The following is a 14,920-nucleotide window of genomic DNA, read 5'->3' as shown; positions in this document are numbered from 1 at the left end:
CTGCTAATCGCTCATACCCCAAGCCCGATGCGCTGCAACAATAGTCGCATCACTCTGCTAATCGCTCATACCCCAAGCCCGACACGCTGCAACAATAGTCGCGGCATACTATTTATCTCACATAACTTAAATCTGGAGGAACAGCAATAGTTGCACCACTCTGCTAATCGCTCATGCCCCAAGCCCTTTGCACTGCAACAATAATCGCACCTCTCTGCTAATCGCTCATACTCCAAGCCCGATGCGCTGCAACAATAGTCGCATCACTCTGCTAATCGCTCATACCCCAAGCCCGACACGCTGCAACAATAGTCGCGCCATACTATTTATCTCACATAACTTAAATCTGGAGGAACAGCAATAGTCGCATCACTCTGCTATTAGCTCATACCCCAAGGCCGATGCGCTGCAACAATAGTTGCGCCATACTATTTATCTCACATAACTTAAATCTGGAGGAACAGCAATAGTTGCACCACTCTGCTAATCGCTCATACCCCAAGCCCGATGCGCTGCAGTGCCACTTCGGGATGAGCGATCCACTAATTGAACCTTTTGTTCGGATTGAAATTAATTATCTCGTCTAATTATGGCTCCCGGCGGGTAAATAGTCGCTTTGATTCGCTCCCCGTCGGTTTGCTTTGTCTTTGCCAGTGACGAATCGGGAGTTTACATTTTGTTTTAGTATAATAACCATTTTAGTTGTTAATTTGTTCAGAATTCAGTTTTAAGTTGAACAGTCTGCTGATTTATGGACCCCCTGATTGGTATTTTTTATCCATATAAGTCGAGGTGAATGTTTGACACTATTCAGTTATCCTGGATAAGTTATAAGGGATCATTTATTAAAAGTAGTAGCTTTTTTTGTCACTCAAAAGTTTACTGTGTTAATAAAGACCGATACTGTGGGTGGCCACGTTTCCGATTATTTCCTTTATGGATTCGCGGAACGGAAAAACCCAAGTGGCCGATTTCTTTACGTCATCCATTACGTAAGAATAAGTTTCTCGTTTCAAACTGTACCTAACTGAATTATTGATGCTATTCTAAAGCGTTACGTAACATCATTAGGATTCGTCGGAAGTGTTTTGTCTGATTTTTATTACAAATAGTATACATTTCTGGAGCACTAAATCTAGCCTATAGACTACATGCTGGGTTTTCTAGTGGTTGCAATTTAATTTATATTAATCGCACAGTTGTAATTGCAGTATCACTTTCCTGCTTGCAATCTTCTAGGAATAAAAATAAATTATCGTTTGTGGCCTAAAAACCATTTTAGTACGTATGCAAGTGGCAATTGTAGAAGTTGGTACACTTGTTTTATCTGCATACTTACAATAAGGGTAAAAAATCTGTATGATATTAATGATCGTGTTAGGCAATTGCCTTACTTGAGACAAAACATGTTTGTTAGTTATTATTGATAAGCAAAGCGCAATAATACGGCGTTCATTACGGCGTATCAGACGTATCGCGATCGCAGGAGCAATTACACTACGGATAATAAGCGCACCTCTGTGGCATGCGAAATAGAAACCAATTAAAGCGATAAAGAGGCCGGCAATTAAATAGGCCGTGCATTCGGTGCGATAATGCGCCATTAGTGAAGGGATACGACAGCCAATAAATATATAGTTAATGTCTTGTGCTGCGGTTAAAACCGGCTTATCGCGGTCTGATTGTGTTATTATAAGTGGAATTGCGTATAGATCATGTTGGCAGTGAAACCGTTGTGCGTTAATATTCACACGCGTCTTTTGTGTTGGGCTTTTATTTCTGGGGTGGCGTAGTATGCTTTGGTGTCAACTGTGCTGATAACGCTAATAATTTTATTTCCATATACAGTGGAATTTTGATAATTCTGATATTTATAATTCGAAACTTTTGAAAGTCCGAAATTTTCTCTCTGTCCCTTGCTATCCTTTCACGTCTATTAATGATTGCATAATTAGAGATCTTTGATCATCCGAATTATTATTGGTCCCTTGAATTTTGAATTATCCGAGTCCACTATACAAAAGACTTTAGGACATACATGTTTAAACTATAGAACACTTTTGAATAACAGGTTTGAATAAAGATACATTCAAGATGAACTGGAATTAGGGGAAACCTGGAAAGGGGGTGGAGGGGGGACAATGAATGTGTGGACGGATTGAAACTCGACCAAAATGCAAACCGTCTGTGGTTACGCTACCATTGTTGACACATTCTTTTAGATATTTCAGTTATACTTTGATGTTAAATAAACAGATATTAAAATAACAGAATCGTAATGTGCTTAATATTCAGTCTTACATAACCGCTGAGGAAAATAATAAAGATCTAAAAAAGTTATAATTTTATGAAAGTTCTGTTACTTATTTTATAATACCGCATGACCTTGTAGACGTGCTAGATATTTTAATGCGTGTTACTTATTTGTGTGTTTAACATTAAAAATTAACGCACAGAAATCTATTAAATTTAGTTTCACGAAGAGAAATTTAAGCATACAAAGTGGATGTAATTATGTACCTATGAATTTATTTATTGCCATATTTATTTTTCAAATGAAAAATGTACTGTCTCTCATTTGACTAGAAAACCTCTCTCTGGTTTACGTTTCAAGTGGTTTATCTCCATTTTCAAGAGGTTTTAGATCATTGGCTTCAATATAAAGGTTGTCCCGTAATTCTTTGGACAAAAGTATACCACGTTATTGCTCAGGTCAAGACAAACATATTTCACCATATGAACATGGGTCTCTGTTGCTTTAGTTTTCCATCTGACTGTAATAAATTCGACTATGATTTGTTTCAAATGTTAATGATTACAAAGCCAATTACCAAAAAAATTATCATGAAATTATTTTTAATATTTTCAAATTGGCGGCCAGTAAAACTTGTAAACTTTTGATTCAAACCATTAAAACCCAGCAGTTTTTTTCAAGAATTACACGAATAACAGTTTTTAGAGAATGTTATCACAAATCTAATGATACAGACATTATTGAAATAAGGAATAATAACAAATAACTAATTTAGAAAAGTTTGCTGTGACATGGCCCACATTGAGGTTCTCAGCGGAATAGACAGCAATACAAAAACTGAATAAACGGCAGAAGTTCATATGGTCGCCATTTTGAAAATATTAAAGATAATTTCATGATATTTTTTCAGTAACTGGCCTTGTTATCATTTTAGCCAAATTTGGTATAATTTAATTTATTGGTTTTGAGATATCAATTTTTTAATAAACACACATACAGACAGACATATGGGAAACTAAGCATCGGAGACCCATGATCATAGGTTGAAATATGTTTGTCTTGACCTGAGCAATAACATGGTATACCTTTATCCAGAGAGTTACAGGACATCCTGTATATTTGAGATTTTAAAGCTATTATTGGAAATAAAATCTCTGTGAACAAAGAGACTACTGTTTTTCAACAACTAACTTTGTGTCTGTGCACTTTTTAATTACTGTTAATTACTCTATACACCCAACACGCAACGGAACTTACTCGTACCGTATATCATTAACGATCATTAAGTTGACGCTGTAACATAACTCAAATAAACAATAGCTACTTGAAGATGAGAACAATGGTTGCAGTGAGCGACGCTCATGTAATTGTGTGTATTCACGGCTCAACATTAATTACTATGGAAAGTTACTGTGACGACTGCAGTCAAATACTCGATTGTTACACAACAAGTAACCCCTATTATCACGTGTTTACATCGGGTTCGCCAGCGCACTCAACCGGAAAAGCACAAAACTGTGAGAAGATGTCAACCATAATTTAGCCGAATGGGTGCGTTCGCTTCGGTCTCTAAGCGTTGAACACGGCTGGGTGGTTACGCCACGGTACGTCCCGGCGCGGTGACGTATTTACACGAGAACGCAGACGTAGCGGAACGTAGCTGTTGTGGCGGCCTCTCTCGCTCACTTTGACGTTAACAGTCCCGCTCTTGTGTCACATTTTGGCTTTATTCTTTTGTCACAGATTTTCAGTGAACCAGACTGTACCTTCTCTATGTGACGGTAATGTGTTATGCCGAGTTTTATTGTCAAACAATTTAATTATAAAAAATATGAATTTACTATGTTAGTATATTCTGGTAATTTGGTCCAAGTGTGCGAAATGTAATTATAAACACAGTCGAATTCGGATAATTCGAACGTTCCAAATTCGAAATTTTGGATAATTTCAAAGTTAGTTCCCAGTACCTTGACGTCCCTAAATATGTAATAAATAGAGTATGCATAATTGGAAATCTTGGACAATTTGAATTTTTTAAATTGATCCTTTGAGTTTTTCCACTGTATAAATTCCTCAAACTGTATTATGGAATTTGGCGGGATTAACTGTAATAAAAGTAGACCAGAAAGATGTCCTAGTGTGAGTTCTGTTTTCATGGTGTGTATATTTTAATGTGACTGTTAAAGAGAACGTAACTTTTCAAAGAGTAGCATATGTATCGTCAAATATTTAAATTTATTACTTTAAAACCCATAACTGCACAAGTAAATTATTAGTAATATATAACTACTGTACAATAAGTCAGTTGTATTATATATAGAAGTGTCTGTCATCCCTATAGGGTCGGCCACCTCTGCTCACAGTGCAAGGATTACCGCCCGCCCGGAAAACCCGTCCCGCTGACATTATAAGCTAATAGTTCCGCATTCCGTACGCTCACACTACACCACAACTTTCTGTCCGGGCAGATCGGCTATCTCTCTGTAGGTCGAGGGCGCTTTCCTTCACTCTGGGAGATTGGTATTCAATTTTTGAACACATTTACTTTTGAATTCGTACTTGCAATTTCGTATATTTACTACAGTGATCTGGTTTTGATTGGCTAAACGTTAGCGAAGCTTTTCATTCGTATGTATGGAAAATGTCATTTCTGTCTGTCTGTATACACGATGTCTCGGAGACGAACTGGCATTTAGACTTGACATTTTGTATGAAGCCTCATTTCTATTTAGGAAACACTGAGTTCGAAAGTGGTGCATGTCACCGCATGGTATTTAGCTGAGCGTTAGTAAACGTATTTGTATTGGTTTTATGGGTAACCATGGTGGCAACAAGATAATATCTGAATAGATATATTTTTAAATTTCTGACTACAATCATATGAGATTTTAAAATGTGACATGTCGCTTATTCACACAGTAAAGAGAACATAATGGTATCAATTTACAATAACGTGACCATGGAAAGGTATGTTCATTTTTTTCTGAAAACTACAATTTTTCCTGAAAACAATAGTGAAGAAAAAATGAACGAAAATCAAAGGAGTTACGATTTTTTGAAATCCTCTGAAAACTCTGTTTTTGACAGTACCTCTGGCAACACTATCCATATTTGATAGTTTGGTATTACTCCGCGGCTCTCTCAAATAAAGAAGGGACGCCATTTTGAACTACCGTTGTTCCTCCACGTCTATTCTTAACCTCCTAGTTCAGTAGTGGTAATGGCACACCTTTGTGTTGGAAGTTCGTTATCTTACGTGGAAGCAATTCGTAAAGACGAGTATGGAGTTTTACAATTTTATGAAAACCACTGGGCTTATAACCGGACTTTGAGGTAATAGAAAGTGTGGCAACGAACTTGTTTTTAAGGCGAAATACCTAAACCTCAATGAGCGGATCCACCATTTCTGGGTTGCGGCTGCAAAACTGTACCCACCTGAACATTAAGGTAAGTGATAAGTTACTGAAATGATGCTGACTAGTACGTTAATCCTGTCAACGATTCCTGCCCTCTGCGCAGTGCTGCGCACTGCTTGCTCTTTTAGAAAAAAAAATTAACTCGAGCTTGCAAAAGTCGAATCCCAGATCACGTGATGCCCCTGCTCCTTAACGCAATAATGCCCGAAAGGCATCAATATAATACAATAATATACTTTCCCCCAGTTTATATGCACCTGTGATAATAATACTTGGCTATAAATGCCCAACCTATGAAAAAAGTCCATATTGTAAATAAATACCAAAATGATAATAGGGGTGAAAGTGTATGATAAAAGTTGGTGACAAGATCTAATTTTTAAGCGCACTCTTGCGGTGTAGTATACCCTCTCCAGAGTTTTAATGATGTAAACAAATCTATAAAACCTAATGACGTAATGAACAAAACTGTGAATGTAACATGTGGTATGATATCTCGAGAAGTTTTACGTGCAAACTTTAAATTTTGTATTAAACTTGATTTTTACACAGAAAAGAATGCATTCTATGATGGTGCATGTCAAACTACGGAATTTGGCTGAGCATCATTGAAGCCAAAATGTTCACTAATGCGTCCCTAATTGTTATCACTCATTGGATAGCACCTTTTCTTTTTGGTTTACCCGGGGATAAACAAATTTATGTTCTGTATAATGGTGTCTGTATATATGTCGGTAGGACACCTCGAGAATGAGCTGTATACTTAAAATTTTACATAAAGTGTCAGCGAAACCTGTTACACTATGTATCGCGTACTTCTGCCTTGCATTTATAAATGAGGTAGTGACTGAAAACTAAAAGTGCAAACAGGCACAAACAGTGTTTAAGTTGTGGTTCTCTAATTAAAAAAAAAATCGTGGATGTCTTGGCTGAAAATATACAAAGCTTGTAGTAGAAGCCAATAACCACATAACGACATGCCTCCACCCCGGCTCGCACCGCACGTGTGTGTGTGCGTGTGCGTGTGTGGACTCGTTGTGAGCGGGTAAGTTGACATAGTTGACGTAGCGGCCGTGAATTAATTAGCGGTGTGGCGAGTGTCGATATTGGATATTGCAGATATTCGACACTGCTGTAGCTACTTGCGGCGATCCGTCTCTGCGCGGCCTTTTAGCGTGTCATAGCGGCAGACGAACATTAGAAGATACGGGTGGTTCGATACCATCGTCGTGGGAAATGATCGTCTGAAAGGAATTAACAATACCGACTCGCAAGTGAACAAAAGTGATAAACAATTTGAATATATTGGTGGGTTCTAAGTTATGTCACACACCCAAGGCAATACATCAATCTAACAGTTTTCTCGTCAAAGGTTTTGAGTGTATTGATTCAAGCATGAAGCAAAATTTAAACTTCAGATTGACCTTTTTTCATCATGAGAACTTCTTTAGGGTTTAAGACAGCACTGGCAATGTGTGTGGGATGCATCCTGGATATATTTTCCAGGATACCAGTGCAAGAACCAAGGGCAGATTCATTTTAAAAATTGTAGTGTAGGGACTTCTGGAATAGAAGATATACATGTTATTCTCGTATAATGTTGGTGCAAATGTTAAGGTAGTTTTTGCTGCACGAAATCAGTGAATACTGCCCTCTTCGCTCTTCGCTGGATTCGCTCATTTTTCAGCTTTGTTCTTTTTCCTTCGATAGACTACCGAGCTGTGAAAACATGGTGGGCATTACCGATAACCATAGCTCCATTAATAAATAAAATTTTGATTCCTCTAGGTTTAGTTGGCCAAGTGTCTTGCAATACGAATAACGCACTAAAATGTAGGTTCCAAGATTTCCCAGATGAAACCTTTTGATATTGTTCTCTAAATGTTTGGCTATCTAAAGATTTGCTTAGAGAATGGTCAGCGCAATATAAAAGCATAATTAGAGGATTATCGAATAATGGAGATTCAGTCCGATTGATCTTCTTATTAAATAATAATGTTGTACAAGGCAGGCAAGGTTTAGACTTGCTGATAGACAAATCTGTATTATCTGTAGTATTGAAATTGATTTATTACAGATGTAAATGGGGTACTTTATAATTGACTATCTATATGCGGTTTGATCACTACTGTAAACATTTATTCAAGCCTACCTCTATATGATTGGCACAGCGCAGCGCGGCGGTGTGGCGGTGGCGGGAAGCTGCACAAGTAGCGGGCCAGCCGATTACTTGTCGACAGGTGATTGTAGTCCCAGTCAGCTGATTGGTTTTCGAGGAATCAGCTGGTTCAGTTTCCCGCGCGGTGGCGGGCTAATGACCGGCATCAATCTTGCAAAGCGCTCATTGCTCAGATACAATAGAAATGCTATTATTCCCGAAATTGGTTTCCGGCCGTTTCACGTTCACCTGTCGGCGTAATTAAATCGGTCGCCCGCTCGTCCTCTGGTTGGCTCCGGTTAATTAAAAAAATGGAGGGCCACACAATCGTGAACTCGGTAGTAAAGATGTGCTCGTAAACCTCCACCACTGCACCTGGGCTCCGGTCAGGACCCAGGCGATTGGGCATGTTTTAGTGCTCGCATTAACACCTCGCCCAGGGCGCCTAATTGTTTTGTCTAACAGAGGCCAAGTAATGGACAATTTTTCCATATAACGTTCTTAAAACATACCGTATTTTTGTGTGTTATTTGATTAAAAAACCTCGATTTAATCGAAATTTGTGGTTAAGGAATGAGAATTAGTGCTCATACGCCCTGATCTTTTTATTGTTGGCCCCGGTCAGGACCCAGGCGATTGGGCATGTTTTAGTGCTCGCATTAACACCTCGCCCAGGGCGCCTAATTGTTTTGTCTAACAGAGGCCAAGTAATGGACAATTTTTCCATATAACGTTCTTAAAACATACCGTATTTTTGCTCGTTGTTAGATTGAAAATATCGAGTTAATCGAAATTTGTTGTTAAGCAATGATAATTAGTGTGCATACGGCCTGATATTTTTATTGTTGGCTCCGGTCAGGACCCAGGCCATTGGGCATGTTTTAGTGCTCGCATTAACACCTTCTCTCGCCCAGGGCGCCTAATTGTTTTGTCTACCAGTGGCCAAGTAATGGACCTTCTTTCCATACGAACGTTCAAAGACATTTCGTATTTTTCCACGTTATTATACTTTAACATTTGACTTTATCGAAATGTGTGGTTAAGCAATGAGAATTAGTGTGCATACGCCCTGATCTTTTTATTGTTGGCTCCGGTCAGGAACCCAGGCGATTGGGCATGTTTTAGTGCTCGCATTAACACCTTCTCTCGCCCAGGATGCCTAATTGTTTTGTCTACCAGAGGCCAAGTAATGGACAATTTTTTCCATATAACGTTCTTAAAAACATACCGTATTTTTGTTTGTTATTAGATTGAAAAAACATCGATTTAATCGAAATTTGTGGTTAAGAAATGAGTTTAGTGCGCATACGCCCTGATCTTTTTATTGTTGGCTCCGGTCAGGACCCAGGTGATTGGGCATGTTTTAGTGCTCGCATTAACACCTTCTCTCGCCCAGAATGCCTAATTGTTTTGTCTACTAGAGGCCAAGTGATGGACATTCTTTGCATATTACGTTTCGTAAACATTTCGTGTTTTTTCACGTTATTAGACTTTACAATTTGATTCAATCGAAATGTGTGGTTAAGCAATGAGAATTAGTGTACATACGCTCTGTAGTCTTTTTATTGTCCGTGGTTAACTAATCCATAGCAAAGGGTAATTAATTGATATCCTGATAACCACAGAAACTAAAGCAGTTAACTAGGGCTTCCAAGAGGCCTAATGGCTTGGCTTTGATTGCTAACTGACACTGCCAATCTCAATTTCCGTGGTGAGACTGAAGGAACGGCTCCTTCTGTGTAAGTTGAACTCAGTCAAGGAGCCGAGAGCTAATTGGCATTGTATAAGACACAGCACAGTCTTTCGTGAATTCGAGGAAGTTCTCGTAAAAATGAAATCGGTCATTAGTTGCGTTAGGGTTAGCCTTTGGAGAGAATCGATAGGGTCATACATTACAAATGAGAGACCTTTCAATTTGGTGATTTTTATTTCTTTATACCGAAAACTGATGTTAATATATTGTCATTTACATAGCTAATTATTGATTATCGTCTAAAATCTAAACAAAACTAGCAAAAAATTATCATAATGGAATATTTAATTCTTTCGATACCTCCCCATTTCTACTCCAGTCAGAACTATCGTGGCTGAAATAATTAATTTTTCTTAAATTAATGAATTAATTATATAATTAATAAATAATTAATTAAATGAATGTAGGATTTCAAATGTTTATTTCCGAATTAAATTTTTACACTAGATAGGAGAACCACTGTAACAGGCGAATACGCCTTTGTAAGAAGAGGGAAAATTGCCGTTGAATTATGTAGACGAATGCCAAAGGTGCGTCTGAATTTAGATTTGGTTCGGGTGTAAATTGTACAATCTTGATACTTGATATACAAATGGTTCTGGATGAAATATTTGCATGTTGAATATATCTAAATCCAGTTTAATTTTTACAAAAACATCTTTATATCACTCTCCAAACAATAATCTTTTGTTGTTCTGGACTTTACTTTCCCCCAAAGTATCAATCTTGTCGGTGTGTGTTGTTTAGACCTTTTCATTATCTAATAGATAAGGATACTGTATCTGTAGAGATAACAGTGGATTCAATTGTTATGCTCAGTCCCTTTGGAAATGCCCAAAAGCTTAGTTTCCTCGTATTGTTACTTGATTATTTATCTAACATCAGTTAGGATGCTAGGTCAGTGAATGAATACTTGAGTTTTTATCTACATATGAATGAGTCATGTGTGTTCCATTTACGATACGTCAGACTTCTAATCGAACCTGTAATACCGACCATCCTGTGCCCCATTCGTTTCAACTTAGCAGAGTTAATAGAGTCGCAACTGTAACTGTTATTTATCTTTATCTGCATCATCAGTATGGTGTACACCATAGTCTTCTCGGCGTGTTTGATCTTTTTTGATCTATTGGTGGATCATAATTATCGTGCCTACAGAACTGCATTACGAGAGTTTCTTTTTTGCACAGACAATTTGCATACGTATTGATAATTTCATTATTACATAGATTTGTAGTCTATGAGGTGACTGCTAGTTTGCATTGTACAAGCATACAACCTCGGGTTTTCTTGCAGTTGATCTTGAAACTTCCTCTAGGAAAGAGATCTGTGGTCAGCCGTGTTATTTGGTGGTGGTCTAACGGGGGGGGGGGGGTTATCGAAATATTAAATAATCTCAAATCAACGTCAGCTGACAATTTGCTGACATTAAAGTGACGATTTTCGGTCTCTTTATGTAGTTGTCTGACATTGTTGTGATATAACTATTATTTATGTCGTAGGTCGGCTTTAAACGTATCAAATTAGGAAAAGTTAGGTAAGAGAAAAAGTTGTCGAATGTGTCAAGATTTTGTACCCCTTTGATTGTTCCCATTTCGACTCCACCGAAACCAACGTGGCTGACCTTAAATTATTCTACCAATTTGAAGAAAAACCGGGTTTTGTTTAACAGTGCAAATTTAGTCTTCCTTAAGTTAAAAATTGTAGTGCGGGTTGGATATTAAGTAACTAAAACAATAAGACGAATGTCCAATCGCCTCCTACCAATATAGTTACTATTTATTGGACTTCATGCTATGTTCAGTTAGTTACGTAATGCCTTGGAGGTGTTCTGCAAACTGCAAACAATTTTCGAGTCTTTGATTGTTTGTTATCTGATTGTCTCCAACTCTAAGACACCCGAGTTGAGATATGGCTCTCTCCCTGTTTGGACTATCGAGGGAAAGCTCCAAGGACTCGGTGAAGGCAGTCCCGAATTGACAGTGGGAAAGGCCGCGCAGATCTGGGTGGTCTCTGGATTCTAAACTTTATTAAATGACCAAGACTAGGTCATTAATGTCCGCTCCAATTCAGTTTGTAATGCCATTAAGTATGACAGTATCTACAGTTGCCTGCGATATTTATCTCTTTACGTCCTGGTAAATTAGGTTATCAGTAATCTAGTTAGTTGGACTGTTTTCGTTATATGGGAAGAAATTATATAACAATAATTGCGTGTTTATTACAAGAGACAGCGTACTATGCAATTGCGGATAGACTTTTACGCCCCGTGTAGCAAACTTGTGAAGTTGTCAACTTTGCTTGTAAAAAGTACTGTTAAGATTGGAGTTCATTACGACGTTATGGAAATTAATTTCATGTTTTTTTATCCTCCTGCGACTCACGGACACATAAATTACACATTTAATGTGACCGTATCCATTAATAATAATCTTGTCTTGTATACGACCGTACTAATCTGGTGAAATGAAATATGTGTGGTGTTTTTGTTTTTTTTTTTTTTAATTTGCAATTACTGGAACATTGCAAATTTAAAAATCATGATCTGGGAGTTACAAAACAATCTTAAATAAAAATTTTAAAAATATTATTTGATATTTCTCTACTATACTTCTTAGTAGACTTTTAATTGGTAACTTTCAAATTGTCAATTTTAGACTCAAATTAAAACGTTTCAAAGTTTAATTTGTATATGATTGTAGATGAGACTCTCGCCATTTAAAGTGGTATACCAGACGAAAATAGGCAATTTTCAGATCTCGAGAGAGTGATACGGTAGTAAATTATAAATGCCTGCAACTTTAGCTCAGACGGTATATACGAGTAAATCTAGTTAGCAAAGACATATTACTTGCCTTAGTAAAGAAATAATAAGAATGTAGGTTATGGGATTCAAAATTAGCCACGCTATAGCTCTGACTCCAAAAACGTGCCAATATTCTTTATTAGATTGGTGATCAGTTCTTTTTTTACTTATATATTTTGCCCCATGCGGAAGCTATTCTTTTTTCTAAATATTATAGAGCAATGTCATAAAAAACTAGTTTAATTCAATTTATGAAACATATAATTCTCATAACATAATATAATTACCTAAATATTATGTTTTACTGATTATTTTATTACCTCAGTAGATGTGTGAGCAAAATACAAATCTGTACGCGGCGACAACGTGTCGAATCCCATATTTAAAACTATTAATTAATGCAGCATAGTGACAGAATAAATGGATACTTGGAATTTCAATGGATTTAACTAATCAGTTAGATGCATATAGTTATAAGCCACTAGTATAATTATTAAATGTATATAGATTAATAATTAAATTTTAAATATGTTAAAATATTTTTTTTAATTATCCTAAATGTAAAACTAGAGAATAAAGAATAATCCCGCTGCACTAATGTTTTATTAGTGGTATTGTTTTTATATCTGATATAACAATTAAAATTTTCCGGAGTAGGCCTATTTATTTTAACGTAAGTGAGTAAAAGGTATACTTATAAAGAAAAAATCAAGTTATAGTTTATAGTAATTGAGTGTTACGTATAGGGTTTATTGTGTTTTAGTGTTGTCATCGTTTTTACAGCTCGAATCATCCAGTCCTCCTCGCTTATGAACGCGTTAATTTATTGCCGTTTCTTGTTTTTTTTTCTGCAGTCTGGTTATTTGACTTGTTAATGTTGGTAATTACAACATCACGGTGCAGAGTTCATTAATAGTCATTTCTTTTTTGTTGCAGGTTCGTACCGTGACTCTCTGCTCGTCTGGAGGTAAAGCCTTCTTTCAGGAATTTCACGCTTTAGGAAATCGTATGGAACAGTTAATTGTAGCTTCAGCAGTGAGCATTTGTTCCAGTAGTTAACTCTGCACAATGCTTAAGAAGGATAATGTTGCATGATTTTATACTTTTAACTATTAATGCTTTATTTATGTACGCTCTCGTAAGCTTAGCAGAGAATATTTACTTATAAAAAGCCTGAAAATAATGTTTTCAAAACGTGAATAAACTTTATGTTAATGCTTCCCAATGCAAAAAGGTCTTTAAAATACGTGTGTTTTGTGGTACGTAAGGGATTTTATATTAATATAGATGTCTGAAAAACTGCTGTAGAGCGGAAAACTAAAAATAAAGCCTGAGATAATACAAAAAATTGTTTTGTATATTGTTCAGTATAACGAATAAGATCGTTGAAACTCGGATTCCGAATTTCATCCTTCCCACTCACCGGGGAATTTTCAGGGGAAACCATTGTGTAGTTAAGAAATACCCTGGTTGAATACGTAATCTACTGTAATTAACGTAAACGGATATTAATTAATAATGATTGCTGCTCATTACTTACTAACAAACTTAGTGGTGGAGCCGCGTACCTAGAAACGTGATATTGTTCACGGATGATCAAAGCGAAATAAAGCCATGGATAGAATAGTTTATTTATACGGTTGAATTGAGAAATCCTTGATGTCTCGTGATATGAATATAGCTTTTGATCATTGTTGTATCCAATTTTATTGCGTACTAAAAATTAAAAGGTAACAATCAGTACTGCGAAATTCTGTTTTCATAAAGTAGAAATACTACCAAAATATCTAAAAAGACCGTTATACAAGACTTACAGCAAACCAAACGTTTATATCAAACAAATCGACTCGGTTCTTTATGTTTTCTCTGTTTAAGACTGGGCGGATGATTTACTATATAGGCCTCGCCGCGCCGCCACCCTACCCCTATATTGTGTATGGGGACATCGACTCCATTCCATTCCTGCTGTACCCCTGTCTCCAGCTCTGGTAGCGTCACGCTGGCCTGGCTGTGTGCAGACATAGATGTCTTCGCGGTTACACATTGGCCGTGTTCGCAGATTTAGAATGTCCACCCTTTAATATTCGTTACTTTAATTTGTATTATTTTTTTGAAGTTTGCATCTAACCAGTTAGATCATCGACCATTATATTGCAAACCATTATATAGATAAAAACTATTGTATTAATAATTTCGGTTCTGTGATTTTTCACTTTGACTATCGCGCCTTTTCAGATAAAGGGTGGAAAAATATTTTGATGAAATAGTTTCATTAATCATTTGCAGATGGTTCTCTCCTAACTCAAACCTATATGAATTTTAATTAATAGTGCCAATAGTTCTAAAACTCCCAATTTTATGAAGTTGCTTAGCAAATTTTTCTTCAATTCAAAACACTTTTATATTCCTTAGGAACTGAAATTCTGTTCTTCTTTTCATAACACAGTTTTTATAATCCCTAGGAACTGAAATTCTGTTCTTGTTTTCATAATAAAGTATATAGACTACAATGGATGAAGAGTTTAGATTTTAA

The 14,920-nt window shown here is 36.7% G+C and overlaps 1 protein-coding gene across 3 annotated transcripts in view; it reads left to right on the top strand.

The window, feature by feature from the left end:
- LOC124365038 (LIM domain transcription factor LMO4.1) overlaps nt 1-14,920 on the top strand; it is a 388,133-nt gene that overhangs the window by 30,912 nt on the left and 342,301 nt on the right. The window contains exon 2 of one of the 3 annotated variants that reach the window (XM_046820934.1): nt 13,324-13,354. The exons of the other annotated variants lie outside the window; for them this stretch is intronic. The gene's annotated coding sequence lies outside the window, so the exon portion shown is untranslated. The remainder of the gene's footprint in view (nt 1-13,323; nt 13,355-14,920) is intronic. 3 annotated transcript variants of the gene reach the window in all.

Source organism: Homalodisca vitripennis, chromosome 6, assembly GCF_021130785.1.
Source record: "Homalodisca vitripennis isolate AUS2020 chromosome 6, UT_GWSS_2.1, whole genome shotgun sequence".
Taxonomy (NCBI): Eukaryota; Metazoa; Arthropoda; class Insecta; order Hemiptera; family Cicadellidae; genus Homalodisca; species Homalodisca vitripennis.
The sequence above is the reverse complement of the archived record's forward strand: the minus strand, read 5'-3'. Positions and strand labels throughout refer to the sequence as shown.